Below are 14,295 nucleotides of genomic sequence, written 5' to 3'. Positions count from 1 at the left end.
CACTCCCCTACTCCCCTCCTCCCCTCCTCTCTCACTCCCCTACTCTCATATTCCCTACTCCCCTCCTCTCTCACTCCCCTACTCCCCTCCTCTCTCACTCCCCTACTCCCCTCCTCTCTCACTCCCCTACTCCCCTCCTCCTCTCTCACTCCCTTCCTCCTCTCTCACTCCCCTCCTCCTCTCTCACTCCCCTACTCCCCTCCTCCTCTCTCACTCCCCTACTCCACTCCTCCTCTCTCACTTGCCTACTCCTCTCTCACTCCCCTACTCCCCTCCTCCTCTCTCACTCCCCTACTCCCCTCCTCCTCTCTCACTCCCCTACTCCCCTCCTCCCCTCCTCTCTCACTCCCCTACTCCCCTCCTCTCTCACTCCCCTACTCCCCTCCTCTCTCACTCCCCTACTCCCCTCCTCTCTCACTCCCCTACTCCCCTACTCCCCTCCTCTCTCACTCCCCTACTCCCCTCCTCTCTCACTCCCCTACTCCCCTCCTCTCTCACTCCCCTACTCCCCTCCTCTCTCACTCCCCTACTCCCCTCCTCTCTCACTCCTCCCCTCTCTCTCTCCTCTCTCCTCTCCTCCTCTCCTCTCTCCTCTCCTACTACCCCACTCCCCTCCTCTTTCCTCCCCTACTCCTCTCTCTCTCCTCACCATCTATCATTTCTCAATTCAGTTCAAGGGGCTTAATTGGCATGGAAAACATGTTAACATTGCCAAAGCAAGTGAGGTAGATAATATACAAAGTGAAATAAACAATAATTATGAGCAGTAAATATTACACTCACAGAAGTTCCAAAAGAATAAAGACAATACCAATGTCATATTATGTTTACATATATACAGTGTTGTAACGATGAACAAATGGTTAAAGTACAAAAGGGAAAATAAATCAACATAAATATGGGTTGTATTTACAATGGTGTGTGTTCTTCACTGGTTGCCCTTTTCTTGGGGCAACAGGTCACAAATCTTGCTGCTGTGATGTCACACTGTGGAATTTCACCCAATAGATATGGGAGTTTATCAAAATTCGGTTTGTTTTCGAATTCTTTGTTGATCTGTGTAATCTGAGGGAAATATGTCTCTCTAATATGGTCATACATTGGGCAGGAGGTTAGCGAGTGCATCTCAGTTTCCACCTCATTTTGTGGGCAGTGAGCACATAGCCTGTCTTCTCTTGAGAGCCATGTCTGCCTATGGCGGCCTTTCTCAATAGCAAGGCTATGCTCACAGTACATAGTCAAAGCTTTCCCTAATTTTGGTTCAGTCACAGTGGTCAGGTATTCTGCCACAATGTACTCTCTGTTTAGGGCCAAATAACATTCCAGTTTGCTCCTACCTACCTCCCTCCTACCTCCCTCTCTCACTCTCCCTTTCCCTCTCCCTTCCTCTCCCTTCTCTCTCTCCCTTAACCCTCTCCCTTCCTCTCCCTTCTCTCTCTCCCTTCTCTCTCTCCCCTTTCCCTCTCCCCTTTCCCTCTCCCCTTTCCCTCTCCCCTTTCCCTCTCCCCTTTCCCTCTCCCCTTTCCCTCTCCCCTTTCCCTCTCCCTTCTCCCTCTCCCTTCCTCTCTCCCTTCTCCCTCTCCCTTCCTCTCTCCCTTCCTCTCTCCCTTCTCCCTCTCCCCCTTCTCCCTCTCCCCCTTCTCCCTCTCCCTTCCTCTCTCCCTTCCTCTCTCCCTTCCTCTCTCCCTTCTCCCTCTCCCTTCTCCCTCTCCCTTCCTCTCTCCCTTCTCCCTCTCCCTTCCTCTCTCCCTTCTCCCTCTCCCTTCCTCTCTCCCTTCTCCCTCTCCCTTCCTCTCTCCCTTCCTCTCTCCCTTCCTCTCTCCCTTCCTCTCTCCCTTCTCCCTCTCCCTTCTCCCTCTCCCTTCCTCTCTCCCTTCCTCTCTCCCTTCTCCCTCTCCCTTCTCCCTCTCCCTTCTCCCTCTCCCTTCCTCTCTCCCTTCCTCTCTCCCTTCCTCTCTCCCTTCTCCCTCTCCCTTCCTCTCTCCCTTCTCCCTCTCCCTTCCTCTCTCCCTTCTCCCTCTCCCTTCCTCTCTCCCTTCTCCCTCTCCCTTCCTCTCTCCCTTCTCCCTCTCCCTTCCTCTCTCCCTTCTCCCTCTCCCTTCCTCTCTCCCTTCTCCCTCTCCCTTCCTCTCTCCCTTCTCCCTCTCCCTTCCTCTCTCCCTTTTCCCTCTCCCTTCCTCTCTCCCTTCTCCCTCTCCCTTCCTCTCCCCCTTCTCCCTCTCCCTTCTTCTCCCTCTCCCTCTCCCTTCCTCTCCCCCTTCTCCCTCTCCCTTCCTCTCCCCCTTCTCCCTCTCCCTTCCTCTCCCCCTTCTCCCTTCCTCTCCCCCTTCTCCCTCTCCCTTCCTCTCCCCCTTCTCCCTCTCCCTTCCTCTCACCCTTCTCCCTCTCCCTTCCTCTCCCCCTTCTCCCTCTCCCTTCCTCTCCCCCTTCTCCCTCTCCCTTCCTCTCCCCCTTCTCCCTCTCCCTTCCTCTCCCCCTTCTCCCTCTCCCTTTCTCTCCCCCTTCTCCCTCTCCCTTCCTCTCCCCCTCTCCTTCCTCTCCCCCTCTCCTTCCTCTTCCTCTCCCCCTCTCCTTCCTCTTCCTCCCCCCCTCTCCTTCCTCTTCCTCTCCCCCTCTCCTTCCTCTTCCTCTCCCCCTCTCCTTCCTCTTCCTCTCCCCCTCTCCTTCCTCTTCCTCTCCCCCTCTCCTTCCTCTTCCTCTCCCCCTCTCTCTCTCTCTCTCCCTCCCTCCCTCCCTCTTTTCTCTCCTCCCCCCTCCCTACACATACTGTCATGGGTACATACACACACACACTGTCATGGGTACACACACACACTGTCATGGGTACATACACACACACACACTGTCATGGGTACACACACACTGTCATGGGTACACACACACACTGTCATGGGTACACACACACACTGTCATGGGTACATACACACACACACTGTCATGGGTACACACACTCTGTCATGGGTACACACACACACTGTAATGGGTACATACACACACACACTGTCATGGGTACATACACACACACACTGTTAGGGGTACACACACTAATAATCACACACTGACGTACTCACACACATCAATGAGTGTCTGAAGGATGTCTGCACATGTACTCACAGTTTGTCCTGCACATAGATCACTCACACACTCTCACATACACAGTCTAACACACACACACACACACACACACACACACACACACACACACACACACACACACACACACACACACACACACACAGCCACACAGCCACACAGCCATAACAGTGTCTGAAGGCCGTCTCCTGCCCTTGGCTACGAGGCGTTGCTGCTGTGATGTCACACTGTGGAATTCCACCCAGTAGATATGGGAGTTTATCAAAATTGGGTTTGTTTTCGAATTCTTTGTGGATCTGTGTAATCTGAGGGAAATATGTGTCTCTAATACGGTCATACATTGGGCAGGAGGTTAGGAAGTGCAGCTCAGTTTCCACCTCATTTTGTGGCCAGTGTGAACATAGCCTGTCTTCTCTTGAGAGCCATGTCTGCCTACAGCGGCCTTTCTCAATAGCAAGGCTATGCTCACAGTACATAGTCAAAGCTTTCCCTAATTTTGGGTCAGTCACAGTGGACAGGTATTCTGCCACAATGTACCCTCTGTTTAGGGCCAAATAACATTTCAGTTTGCTCCTACCTATCTCCCTCCTACCTCCCTCTCTCACTCTCCCTTCTCCCTCCCTCTCTCACTCTCCCTTCTCCCTCTCCCTTCTCTCTCTCCCTTCTCCCTCTCCCTTCCTCTCTCCCTTCCCCCTCTCCCTTCCTCTCTCCCTTCTCCCTCTCCCTTCCTCTCTCCCTTCTCTCTCCCTTCTCCCTCTCCCTTCCTCTCTCCCTTCTCTCTCTCCCTTCCTCTCTCCCTTCTCCCTCTCCCTTCCTCTCTCTCTCTCCCTTCCTCTCTCTCCCTTCCTCTCTCTCCCTTCCTCTCTCTCCCTTCCTCTCTCCCTTCCTCTCTCCCTCTCTCTCCCTTCCTCTCTCTCCCTTCCTCTCTCTCCCTTCCTCTCTCCCTTCCTCTCTCCCTTCCTCTCCCTCTCTCCCTTCCTCTCCCCCTCTCCCTCTCTCCCCCTCTCCCTCTCTCCCTTCCTCTCCCCCTCTCCCTCTCTCTCCATCTCTCTCCCTCCCCCTCTCCCTCTCTCTCCATCTCTCTCCCTCCCCCTCTCTCTCCCCCTTCCCCTCGCTCTCTCTCTCTCCCTCCCTCCTTCTCTCTTTTCTCTCCTCCCACCGCCCTACACATACTGTCATGGGTACACACACGCACACACACTGTCATGGGTACACACACACACTGTCATGGGTACACACACACACTGTCATGGGTACATACACACACTGTCATGGGTACATATACACACTGTCATGGGTACACATACACACTGTCATGGACACACACACACTGTCATGGGTACACACACACTGTTATGGGTACACACACACTGTCATGGACACACACACACTGTCATGGGTACACACACACTGTCATGGACACACACACACTGTTATGGGTACACACACACACTGTTATAGGTACACACACACTTATGGGTACACACACACTGTCATGGGTACACACACACTGTCATGGACACACACACACTGTCATGGACACACACACTAATAATCACACACTGACGTACTCACACACATCAATGAGTGTCTGAAGGATGTCTGCACATGTACTCACAGTTTGTCCTGCACATAGATCACTCACACACTCTCACATACACAGTCTAACACACACACACACACACACACACACACACACACACACACACAGCAATAACAGTGTCTGAAGGCCGTCTCCTGCCCTTGGCTGCGAGGCGTTCTCTGACCTAGCACTGTTAGTCACATCACACACAAAATATAGGACCCCCTTTCTCCCCCTCATTTTCTCTCTCAACCTCTGGCCAATCTCTTCTCCTCTTCTCTCGCTCTCTGCCTCTTCCTCTCTCCATGCATCTCTCTCTCTCTCTCTCTCTCTCTCTCTCTCTCTCTGCCATGCTCTCTCTCTCTCTTTGCCTGCCTCTCTCTCTCTTTGCCTGTCTCTCTCTCTCTCTCTCTCTGCCTCTCTCTCTCTCTGCCTCTCTCTCACTCTCTCTCTCTCTCTTTCTGCCTCTGCCTCTCTCGCTCTGCCTTTCTCTCTCTCTCTGCCATGCTCTCTCTCTCTCTCTCTCTCTTTGCCTGCCTCTCTCTCTCTCTCTCTCTTTGCCTGCCTCTCTCTCTCTCTTTGCCTGCCTCTCTCTCTCTCTCTCTCTCTCTGCCTCTCTCTCTCTGCCTCTCTGCCTCTCTCTCTCTCTCTGCCTCTGCCTCTCTCTCTCTGCCTCTGCCTCTCTCTCTCTGCCTCTCTGCCTGCCTCTCTCTCTGCCTGCCTCTCTCTCTCTCTCTCTCTCTCTGCCTGCCTCTCTCTCTCTCTGCCTGCCTCTCTCTCTCTACCTGCCTCTCTCTCTCTCTGCCTGCCTCTCTCTCTACCTGCCTCTCTCTCTCTGCCTGCCTCTCTCTCTCTGCATGCCTCTCTCTCTCTCTGCCTGCCTCTCTCTCTCTCTCTCTCTCTCTGCCTGCCTCTCTCTCTCTCTGCCTCTCTCTCTCTGCCTGCCTCTCTCTCTACCTGCCTCTCTCTCTGCCTGCCTCTCTCTCTCTGCATGCCTCTCTCTCTCTGCCTGCCTCTCTCTCTCTCTCTCTGTCTCTCTCTCTGCCTGCCTCTCTCTCTCTCTGCCTCTCTCTCTCTCTCTGCCTCTCTCTCTCTCTCTGCCTCTCTCTCTCTCTGCCTCTCTCTCTTTGCCTCTCTCTCTGCCTCTCTCTGCCTGCCTCTCTTTCTGCCTGCCTGCCTCGCTCTCTGACTTCTCTCTCTCTCTCTCTGACTCCTTTCTCTCTCTCTCTGGCTCCTCTCTCTCTCTCTCTGGCTCCTCTCTTTCTGAAGGAGGGAGGACAAGAAGGCAAGACTTGAGAGCTCAACTTTCCCAAGGCTCCTGCTTTCTGCGTCACTTTCAGTTATAAATCATGTAGCGACACTCACAAGAAGCAAAATACATTTAGGTCCTCTTTTTGTCCTTTATTATTCAAACTGTGGCTTGTTATACCTGATCTGAGGCCTGTGGTATCTAGAGGGAGGATTTTTCTGAACTCCTATATCTACTGGGTGAAATACCACAGTGTACAATCACAGCAGCAAGATTCACAACCAGTGAAGAACAAACATTGTAAATACAACCCATATTGTTTTCTTCCCTTTTGTACTTTGACTATTTGCACATTGTTATAACACTGTACAGTAAATAGCCATAATATGGCATTTGAGATGTGTCTATTCCTTTGAAACCTGTGATTGTCATGTTTACTTTTTATTGTTTATTTCACTTCTGTTTATCTATTTCACTTGCTTTGGCAATGTTACCAATGTCGAAAAGCCCTTTGAATTGAATTGATATGAGACCTATGATATCTAGAAGAGAGAGATGTGAGGCTTGTGTTATCTAGAGAAGAGATAGAGAGATGTGAGGCTTGTGTTATCTAGAGGAGAGAGAGAGATGTGAGGCTTGTGTTATCTAGAGGAGAGAGAGAGAGATGTGAGGCCTGTGTTATCTAGAGAGAGAGCGATGTGAGGCCTGTGTTATCTAGAGAGAGATGTGAGGCCTTTGTTATCTAGAGGAGAGAGAGATGTGAGGCCTGTGTTATCTAGAGTAGAGAGAGATGTGAGGCCTGTGTTATCTAGAGGAGAGAGATATGTGAGGCCTGTGTTATCTAGAGGAGAGAGAGATGTGAGGCCTGTGTTATCTAGAGGATAGAGAGATGTGAGGCCTGTGTTATCTAGAGGAGAGAGAGATGTGAGGCCTGTGTTATCTAGAGGAGTGAGAGATGTGAGGCCTGTTATCTAGAGAGAGAGATGTGAGGCCTGTGTTATCTAGAGGAGAGAGAGATGTGAGGCCTGTGTTATCTAGAGAGAGAGATGTGAGGCCTGTGTTATCTAGAGGAGAGAGAGATGTGAGGCCTGTGTTATCTAGAGAGAGAGATGTGGGGCATGTGTTATCTAGAGGAGAGAGAGATGTGAGGCCTGTGTTATCTAGAGGAGAGAGAGAGATGTGAGGCCTGTGTTATCTAGAGGAGAGAGAGAGATGTGAGGCCTGTTTTATTTAGAGGAGAGAGAGAGAGATGTGAGGATTGTGTTATCTTGAGGAGAGAGATGTGAGGCCTGTGTTATCTAGAGAGAGAGAGAGAGAGATGTGAGGCCTGTGTTATTTAGAGGAGAGGAGGAAATAATTTGGAGAAAGAGGAAGTAGTTATCTTGGAAGAGCTCAGCGGTCATTGGATGAATAATGAGTCTCTTTTCTTTTGGCTGTTGTCTGGTTGGATGGATGTTCACTTCACAACATGTTATTTTGTTGTCTTGCCACTGACAGCATGGCCAGACTGGAGCTAGGTGCCAGACTTCACTAATCCTTGTTGATAACAAGCATACCCATAGCATGATGCATACCCATGACATGATGCAGCCACCACAATGCTTGAAAATATGAAAAGTGTGGCTCTGTGATGTGTTGTTGGACTTAGGTTTGCCCCAAAAGTAATGCTCTCTATTCAGGACCTGAAGTTAGATGTTTTGCCACATTTTTAGCAGTTTAACTTCAGTGCCTTACTGTAAACAGGATGTGATTCTTGTAGATGTGACAGTACTGTAGCTAGCTAGCTGCTGCCAGACCAAAGCTCTTGTAGATGTGACAGTACTGAAGCTAGCTAGCTGCTGCCAGACCAGAGCTCTTGTAGATGTGACAGTACTGTAGCTAGCTAGCTGCTGCCAGACCAGAGCTCTTGTAGATGTGACAGTACTGTAGCTAGCTAGCTGCTGCCAGACCAAAGCTCTTGTAGATGTGACAGTACTGAAGCTAGCTAGCTGCTGCCAGACCAGAGCTCTTGTAGATGTGACAGTACTGTAGCTAGCTAGCTGCTGCCAGACCAGAGCTCTTGTAGATGTGACAGTACTGTAGCTAGCTAGCTGCTGCCAGACCAGAGCTCTTGTAGATGTGACAGTACTGTAGCTAGCTAGCTGCTGCCAGACCAGAGCTCTTGTAGATGTGACAGTACTGTAGCTAGCTAGCTGCTGCCAGACCAGACCAGTTTTGTTCAGTTGTGTCATGCTGAAGTTTTCTATACTTGAGTTATTTATGTAAGTATGCTCTTTCCTCTGTTTCCTCAGGTTTTTCTCCATCTGTCCCAGCCATGAAGCAGCTGAGTGGACTATAGACCCGCTCTTGGCCTAGAGAAAAGCAGAACTCCATCACACACTAAGGTAATGATGCATGTGGTCGTTCGGCACTAGCAGACAGCTACTGTACAGGGGCGATTCCACTTCGGCATTACCCCAAAATATTTTTGGTATCCCAGATTGTTCTGGGAATTCTCACTTCATTTAAAAATCATAATGAAAGTGGCCCTTTTGGACCTGTACCTGCTTCCTGACGATCTGTGAACCGTCCATGATACAAACAACATCTAGTCATTATACTGTAAGACCCTATGATTTGTGAACCGTACATGATACAGACAACATATTGGAGCCATTATACTGTAGGACCCTATGATGTGTGAACCATACATGTTACAGACAACATCTAGTCATTATACTGAGCCCTAATGGTTGAGCCCTAATGGTTGGTGTGTTGAGCCCCTAATGTTTGGCGTGTTGGAGCCCCTAATGTTTGGTGTGTTGGTGCCCCTAATGTTTGGTGTGTTGGAGCCCTAATGGTTGGTGTGTTGGAGCCCTAATGGTTGGCGTGTTAGAGCCCCTAATGGTTGGTGTGTTAGAGCCCCTAATGGTTGACGTGTTGGAGCCCCTAATGGTTGGCGTATTGATCCCTATTGGTTGATGTGTTGGAGCCCTATTGGTTGGTGTGTTGGAACCCCTAATGGTTGGTGTGTTGGAGACCCTAATGGTTGGTGTGTTGGTGCCCCTAATGTTTGGTGTGTTGGTGCCCCTAATGTTTGGTGTGTTGAGCCCTAATGGTTGGTGTGTCGGAGGCCCTAATGGTTGGTGTGTCGGAGCCCCTATTGGTTGGTGTGTTGGAGCCCCTAATGGTTGGTGTGTTGGAGCCCCTAATGGTTGGTGTGTTAGAGCCCCTAATTGTTGACGTGTTGGAGCCCCTAATGGTTGGCGTATTGAGCCCTATTGGTTGGTGTGTTGGAGCCCTATTGGTTGGTGTGTTGGAGCCCCTAATGGTTGGTGTGTTGGAGACCCTAATGGTTGGTGTGTTGGTGCCCCTAATGTTTGGTGTGTTGAGCCCTAATGGTTGGTGTGTCGGAGGCCCTAATGGTTGGTGTGTCGGAGCCCCTATTGGTTGCTGTGTCGGAGCCCCTAATGGTTGGTGTGTTGGAGCCCCTAATGGTTGGTGTGTTGGAGCCCCTAATGGTTGGTGTGTTGGAGCCCCTAATGGTTGGTGTGTTGGTGCCCCTAATGATTGGTGTGTTGAGCCCTAATGGTTGGTGTGTTGGAGCCCCTAATGGTTGGTGTGTTGGAGTCCTTAATGGTTGGTGTGTTGAGCCCTATTGGTTGTTGTGTTGGAGCCCCTAATGGTTGGCGTGTTGGAGCCCCTAATGGTTGGCGTGTTGGAGCCCCTAATGGTTGGTGTGTTGGAGCCCCTAATGGTTGGTGTGTTGGAGCCCCTAATGGTTGGCGTGTTGGAGCCCCTAATGGTTGGCGTGTTGGAGCCCCTAATGGTTGGCGTGTTGGAGCCCCTAATGGTTGGCGTGTTGGAGCCCCTAATGGTTGGTGTGTTGGAGCCCCTAATGGTTGGCTTGTTGGAGCCATAATGGTTGGCTTGTTGGAGCCCTAATGGTTGGAGCCCCTAATGGTTGGTGTGTTGGAGCCCCTAATGGTTGGTGTGTTGGAGCCCTAATGGTTGGAGCCCTAATGGTTGGTGTGTTGGAGTCCCTAATGGTTGGCGTGTTGGAGCCCCTAATGGGTTGTGAGTTGGAGCCCCTAATGGTTGGTATGTTTAGTCCTAGTGGTTGGTGTGTTGGAGCCCCTAATTGTTGGCGTGTTGGAGCCCCTAATGGCTGGTTAGTTGGAGCCCCTAATGGCTGGTGTGTTGAGCCCTAATGGCTGGTGTGTTGATCCCTAATGGTTGGTGTGTTGAGCCCTAATGGCTGTTGTGTTGAGCCCTAATGGTTGGTAGTGGTTGCTCCTTTCTTGCTGCTCTACATACTCAAGCCGGCATGATGATGCTGCTGCTGCCTTTGTAGAGCAATCGCTCAGGATTAAACTTCACTGGGAGAAGAGAAGCACATACACACAGAACGCCAGGAGCAAAGCTGGCTGTTGAGTCATACAGCAGAGAGAGCTCAGAGAGTTGGGGAGCCCATAGCCAAGGCTGGGGGGGGGGCAGACAATATTTTTGGTAGGGTGTAGTTCCGGGTTTTCAGAGGGAGGGAGGGCCGAGTTTTCAGAGGGAGGGAGGGCCGGGTTTTCGCATGGAACGATGAATAGAGGGCCGCGTTTTCAAATGGATGGATGGATAGAGGGCCACGTTTTCACATGGATGGATGGAGAGAGGGAGGGCTGGGTTTTACTGTAGGAGGGAGGGCTGGATTTTACTGTAGGAGGGAAGTCTGGGTTTTACTGCATGAGGGAGCGCCGGGTTTTACTGTAGGAGGGAAGGCTGGGTTTTACTGTAGGAGGGAGTGCTGGGTTTTACTGTAGGAGGGAGGGCTGGGTTTTACTGTAGGAGGGAGGGCTGGGTTTTACTGTAGGAGGGAGGGCTGGCTTTTACTGTTGGAGGGAGGGCTGGGTTTTACTGTAGGAGGGAGGGCTGGGTTTTACTGTAGGAGGGACGGCTGGGTTTTACTGTAGGAGGGAGGGCTGGCTTTTACTGTAGGAGGGAGGGCTGGGTTTTACTGTAGGAGGGAGGGCTGGGTTTTACTGTAGGAAGGAGTGCTGGGTTTTACTGTAGGAGGGAGGGATGGGTTTTACTGTAGGAGGGAGGGCGGGGTTTTACTGTAGAAGTGAGGGCTGGGTTTTACTGATGGAGGGAGGGCTGGGTTTAAATGTAGAAGGGAGGGCTGGGTTTTACTGATGGAGGGAGGGCTGGGTTTTACTGTAGGAGGGAGGTGTCGTGACGTTGTATTAGGGACTGTTGCTCATCGAATGATTAAAGGTTTCTAATTGCGTGATTAACTGAATCAAGCAATTATTAACTCATTATCCTGGGGCACCATGGGAAAATTAGTTTTATTGAGTTTCTATTTCCCAAATTAACTCTCAGAATATCAGAATATCGATTTTACAATAGCCGCTAATTAATCAGTTACCTCTACAGTCTCGTTCTGAACGTCACATAATCCGGGAGCTGCACGGACCCGGGTCCCACCAATGAGTTCGTACCACACCAATCTTAGTTCCTATATCTACTGGGTGAAATACCACAGTGTACAATCACAGCAGCAAGATTCACAACCAGTGAAGAACAAACATTGTAAATACAACCCATATTTTTTTCTTCCCTTTTGTACTTTGACTATTTGCACATTGTTATAACACTGTACAGTAAATAGCCATAATATGGCATTTGAGATGTGTCTATTCCTTTGAAACCTGTGATTGTCATGTTTACTTTTTATTGTTTATTTCACTTCTGTTTATCTATTTCACTTGCTTTGGCAATGTTTCCAATGCCGAAAAGCCCATTGAATTGAATTGATATGAGACCTATGATATCTAGAAGAGAGAGATGTGAGGCTTGTGTTATCTAGAGAAGAGAGAGAGAGATGTGAGGCTTGTGATATCTAGAGGAGAGAGAGAGATGTGAGGCTTGTGTTATCTAGAGGAGAGAGAGAGAGACATGAGGCCTGTGTTATCTAGAGAGAGAGAGATGTGAGGCCTGTGTTATCTAGAGAGAGAGAGCGATGTGAGGCCTGTGTTATCTAGAGAGAGATGTGAGGCCTGTGTTATCTAGAGGAGAGAGAGATGTGAGGCCTGTGTTATCTAGAGAGAGAGATGTGAGGCCTGTGTTATCTAGAGGAGAGAGAGATGTGAGGCCTGTGTTATCTAGAGGAGAGAGAGATGTGAGGCCTGTGTTATCTAGAGGAGTGAGAGATGTGAGGCCTGTTATCTAGAGAGAGAGATGTGAGGCCTGTGTTATCTAGAGGAGAGAGAGATGTGAGGCCTGTGTTATCTAGAGAGAGAGATGTGAGGCCTGTGTTATCTAGAGAGAGAGATGTGAGGCCTGTGTTATCTAGAGGAGAGAGAGATGTGAGGCCTGTGTTATCTAGAGGAGAGAGAGAGATGTGAGGCCTGTGCTATCTAGAGGAGAGAGAGAGATGTGAGGCCTGTGTTATCTAGAGGAGAGAGAGAGATGTGAGGCCTGTTTTATTTAGAGGAGAGAGAGAGAGATGTGAGGATTGTGTTATCTTGAGGAGAGAGATGTGAGGCCTGTGTTATCTAGAGGAGAGAGAGAGATGTGAGGCCTGTGTTATTTAGAGGAGAGGAGGAAATAATTTGGAGAAAGAGGAAGTAGTTATCTTGGAAGAGCTCAGCGGTCATTGGATGAATAATGAGTCTCTTTTCTTTTGGCTGTTGTCTGGTTGGATGGATGTTCACTTCACAACATGTTATTTTGTTGTCTTGCCACTGACAGCATGGCCAGACTGGAGCTAGGTGCCAGACTTCACTAATCCTTGTTGATAACAAGCATACCCATAGCATGATGCATACCCATGACATGATGCAGCCACCACAATGCTTGAAAATATGAAAAGTGTGGCTCTGTGATGTGTTGTTGGACTTAGGTTTGCCCCAAAAGTAATGCTCTCTATTCAGGACCTGAAGTTAGATGTTTTGCCACATTTTTAGCAGTTTAACTTCAGTGCCTTACTGTAAACAGGATGTGATTCTTGTAGATGTGACAGTACTGTAGCTAGCTAGCTGCTGCCAGACCAGAGCTCTTGTAGATGTGACAGTACTGTAGCTAGCTAGCTGCTGCCAGACCAGAGCTCTTGTAGATGTGACAGTACTGTAGCTAGCTAGCTGCTGCCAGACCAGAGCTCTTGTAGATGTGACAGTACTGAAGCTAGCTAGCTGCTGCCAGACCAGAGCTCTTGTAGATGTGACAGTACTGTAGCTAGCTAGCTGCTGCCAGACCAGAGCTCTTGTAGATGTGACAGTACTGAAGCTAGCTAGCTGCTGCCAGACCAAAGCTCTTGTAGATGTGACAGTACTGTAGCTAGCTAGCTGCTGCCAGACCAGAGCTCTTGTAGATGTGACAGTACTGTAGCTAGCTAGCTGCTGCCAGACCAGAGCTCTTGAGTATTTATTTACTAGAAAGCTAAAATGATGGTAAAAGATACACATACACAAAAACACATTCTAGGCTATTGAATAAAACTTAGTGCAACGGGCCAACACACTATGGCGCTTGTTACCCAAAATGGGGATTTAAAAGAGAAAGTACACGAGAGAAATATACATTTGGGTGAATTTGTCAGCTATGCTATTCTAACCCTAGCCTTGCCCCAAACTGCCGCTCTTATGGGTCAGAATATAATGATGTAATTATGTGGGGAAGGTCTCCGTGGATTCTCAGCGTGGACCGTTCAGGCTGCTCAATGACGCACTTCTCCGGCGCAATTCTTTGGCTGTCCTCACGATGTCAGTGTCCTTTTGGCTTAGGAGTCTGTTCCCTCGCCCTTGCTCTGGAAGGGCTCTTATGAGGACAGACAGCTCTGTAGCTCAGAGCTCACAGCGTAGGAATGAAACAGTGTAGATACCACGATTCGATGGGGAGTGGAGGCTAGGTGGTTCGACTTGAATTCACCATCTTAGACACAGCTACTCACCAGTAGCTTGGGTAGAAACATATTTCTTTGTCTTCAAACTTGTGTTGCGTTTTGGGTTCGTTGACTTTTTAGACCTCGGCTGCAGCTTGGGTCACGTAGTCTCATATGTTAATTCTGTACTTACAGGTTTTATATCCTCGGGTCAGAAGTGGCCGTAACTGCCTTTAGGGCAATTCTCTGGGCGTACCAAGTTATGGGCAAGGTCTAGATTTTACTCAAATCCAATTTTAGACAACTAACTTCACATTTCATCTTTACCAAAACATTCTCTTTGATTTGGACATTTTCCACACAACGTACAATGTATAAACATTAAACATATACAGGGAAAACTCTTAATGTTACAATGTTTTCGTTATAACGTCATCTATTAACCTTTAATAACAAAACAAAAATGACATACATTTTCATATTCCATCTATCGTCATGACCACCATTGTGGCTGACAGA

At 49.4% G+C, this 14,295-nt stretch overlaps 1 protein-coding gene across 2 annotated transcripts in view; it reads left to right on the top strand.

The window, feature by feature from the left end:
* LOC110535115 (serine/threonine-protein kinase TAO3) overlaps positions 1 to 14,295 on the top strand; it is a 150,409-nt gene that overhangs the window by 51,657 nt on the left and 84,457 nt on the right. For both annotated transcript variants that reach the window (XM_036936323.1, XM_036936324.1), the window contains exon 2: positions 8,216 to 8,308. The gene's annotated coding sequence lies outside the window, so the exon portion shown is untranslated. The remainder of the gene's footprint in view (positions 1 to 8,215; positions 8,309 to 14,295) is intronic.

The sequence above is a fragment of the Oncorhynchus mykiss genome, chromosome 11, assembly GCF_013265735.2.
Source record: "Oncorhynchus mykiss isolate Arlee chromosome 11, USDA_OmykA_1.1, whole genome shotgun sequence".
In the NCBI taxonomy this organism is placed as follows: Eukaryota; Metazoa; Chordata; class Actinopteri; order Salmoniformes; family Salmonidae; genus Oncorhynchus; species Oncorhynchus mykiss.
Note: the sequence above shows the minus strand (reverse complement) of the source record. Positions and strands in the feature narration are given on the sequence as shown.